This window comes from Gorilla gorilla, chromosome 1 (assembly GCF_029281585.2).
Source record: "Gorilla gorilla gorilla isolate KB3781 chromosome 1, NHGRI_mGorGor1-v2.1_pri, whole genome shotgun sequence".
Lineage (NCBI taxonomy): Eukaryota > Metazoa > Chordata > Mammalia > Primates > Hominidae > Gorilla > Gorilla gorilla.
The window spans coordinates 104680702-104684103 of NC_073224.2; the positions used below are offsets into that span (position 1 = coordinate 104680702).

Below are 3402 nucleotides of genomic sequence, written 5' to 3' on the forward strand. Positions count from 1 at the left end.
GGGTTTTATACCGAGACATTCCATTGCCCAGGGACAGGCAGGAGACAGATGCCTTCCTCTTGTCTCAACTGCAAGAGGCATGCCTTCCTCTTATACTAATCCTCCTCAGCACAGACTCTTTACGGGTGTCGGGCTGGGGGACGGTCAGGTCTTTCCCTTCCCACAAGGCCATATTTCCGACTATCACATGGGGAGAAACCTTGGACAATACCTGGCTTTCCTAGGCAGAGGTCCCTGCGGCCTTCGCAGTTTTTGTGTCCCTGGGTACTTGAGATTAGGGAGTGGTGATGACTCTTAAGGAGCGTGCTACCTTCAAGCATCTGTTTAACAAAGCACATCTTGCACCGCCCTTAATCCATTTAACTCTGAGTTGACACAGCACATGTTTCAGAGAGCACGGGGTTGGGGGTAAGGTTATAGATTAACAGAATCTCAAGGCAGAAGAATTTTTCTTAGTACAGAACAAAATGGAGTCTCCTATGTCTACTTCTTTCTACACAGACACAGTAACAATCTGATCTCTCTTGCTTTTCCCCACAATCACAACAAAAAATAGAGTCCCCATTACCACGTCTCATAGGCCAAAACTTCCCTCACTAAACTGGAGATACAGGGCAGAGGTATATTTGGCCATATTTGAGTTCTCAGAACCTGAACCAATGTCCATTAAATTTGATTAGACTGAATTGATCATATAATGCTCAGTGCAGAAGATCAGGATGAAATATGTCAGATGCTTGGATTAGAAAGGTGAGGTCTCCAACCTAGTTAACACGGTGAAACTCCATCTCCACTAAAAATACAAAAAGTTAGCCTGGTGTGGTGGCACACATCTGTAGTCCCGGCTACTCAGGAGGCTGAGGCAGAAGAATCGCTTGAACCTGGGAGGCGGAGGTTGCAGTGAACCGAGATCATGCCACTGCACTCCAGCCTGGGTGACAGAGCAAGACTCTGTCTCAAAGAAAAAAAAAAAAAAAAGAAAGAAAGAAAGATGAGGTCTCTTTGCTCCTTACCCCCACCCAGACGGAGAAGGCAGCACCACGGGAGCACCCCCACCCCCCACCGCAGCCCATCACCCACCTCATCTTTGACACGGATGGCCTTCTTCTGGATACTGAATGGCTATATTCAGTGCTGTTTCAAGAAATATGTGATTTCTATGAAAAGAAATACAGCTGGGTTGTAAAGTCCCTGGTAATGGGTAAGTAGGCATTAGAGGCAGCACAGATTATAATAGACATCTTGCAGCTCCTGATGTCCAAGGAGGAACTGGTGGAAGAAAGCCAAACGAAGTTAAAGGAAGTGTTCCCTACAGCTGTGCTCATGCCAGGGGCTGAGAATCTCATCGTCCACCTGCAGAAACACAGCATTCCCTTTGCCATGGCCACCAGCTCAGGGTCTGCCTCACTGGATATGAAGGTGAGCCGACACAAGGAGTTCTTCAGCTTGTTTTCTCACATTATGCGGGGAGATGACCCCGAAGTACAGCACCGCAAGCCAGACCCCAACATCCTCCTAGCTTGTGCTAAGAGGTTCTCTCCCTGTCCTCCTATGGAGAAGTGCCTTGTTTGAAGATGCTCTCAATGAGGTGGAGGCAACCCTGGCAACCAGGATGCAAGTGGTCTTCGTTCTAGACAGAACCTTGAACTGAGACTTGAGGAGAAAGGCCACCCCGGTGCTGAATTCCCTGCAGGACTTCCAGCCTGAGCTGTTTGGTTTGCTCCCCTATGAGTGAGAGGGAGGGCCACCCCCAGCCCACTCTCATGGTCCACACTGCTGGGGGAAAGGGAAAGGAAATCAACAACTCCCAAATCCCAGACTGCACAGTAATTTTAGCCTCCTAAGTTTTGCCTTTCCATCCTGTGTTGGCTTGCTCCACTCTAAAGTGTTGATGAAATGTGGCTTGACAGTTGAGAGAAACTTAGTAGAGACGAAAACAAAACCTGGAATAAAAATCAAACTTGAATTACCATCTCAAAAACCAAGTTGATGGAGTATGTGATAAAGTGAATGTACATACATATATATATACACATATAGATAGATACATATACATATATATATCTCAGTACGTTCATATGCACATAGGCATTACATGTATATGTATGTAGATATATGCATGTCTGTATATGTAAGATGTATACTTTTCCAAGACAAAATGGAACATGATTTCTCTTTTGTTCTAGTTTTTCTGAAACCCCAGCTGGAAAAATGTAAACTATGTATGCATATAAGTATATGCTTCATGTGTACATATGTATGTATTATACATATATTTATATCGATCATCTGCATCACTCTCCTCAGTGTTGATGTCAACATGCAATGGCAACTGACAAAGTGAGATGGTAGTTCTGGCTGGTCTGCAATCTGAGTGGGAAAGCCATGTTTCTGGTGAGCACTAAGAAATAATTATCCTTATTAGTTAACATTAAAATTCTTTTTGTGACCTCAGAATATCTCTGGATTTTCACTCATCGACTGACTCTGAGCCACATCATCTATAATTTGTTGTTAGTGTGAACACAACTGTAGCATTTATCTGGTATCTACATCGTTATCCACATTGGAGAATGTTTTCTACCTCATAATAACCATTTGCCTCATTTAAGAACACTGATTGCCTACACTTTTTGTATAGAAATAGAATTTGATTTCAGAATGTATACTTAGTGAGACTGAGTGCCCAGGAATACTTTTGGAATCATTGATCAGACATTGCACTTCTGTGATTATTCACTTTTATAGATTTACTCAGTCTTTAGAATTTGTCTATGATTTGTCAGAGAAAAATGGTGATAGCCATGGAAATGGGGAGTGAAGAAGTGCTGCTCAGTTGTGGCTCAGCCATTCCCTGTGGCCTCTGCCCTTTGACATCCTTGAGCTACTCTTCAGCTCTGGAAGTTGTGGACAAACCATAGGAATGCATGTGTGTGTCTGGTGGAGTGACTGTGGATGACAGGCCCTGGCTATTGATTGATTGTGCATCAATTTAGCAAATTCGCTTTCTCATTCCTTTTTTTTTTTTTTTTCTGAGATAGAGTCTCGCTCTGTCACCCACGCTGGAGTGCAGTGGCATGATCTCGGCTCACTGCAACCTCCGTCTCCTGGGTTCAAGCAATTCTCCTGCCTCAGCATAGCTGGGACTACAGGCATGCGCTACCACACCTGGCTAATTTTTGTATTTTTAGTAGAGACGGGGTTTCACCACCTTGGCCAGGCTAATCTCGAACTCCTGACCTCAAGTGATCCACCCACCTGGGTCTCCCAAGAGTGCTGAGATTACAGGCATGAGCAACTGTACCCAGCCCATTTCCTCATTCCTGATGGCCTGTATATATGTCTGCACTTTGAATTCTCCTTCAAACCAGTTGTAATGTCTTACAGTTTCCCTCACAAATT

The 3402-nt window shown here is 44.3% G+C and overlaps 1 pseudogene; it reads left to right on the top strand.

Annotated features, from left to right (window-relative positions):
• The first annotated feature begins 726 nt into the window (after nucleotides 1-726).
• Nucleotides 727-1735, top strand: LOC101146919 (pseudouridine-5'-phosphatase-like; annotated as a pseudogene).
• Nucleotides 1736-3402: the final 1667 nt, after the last annotated feature.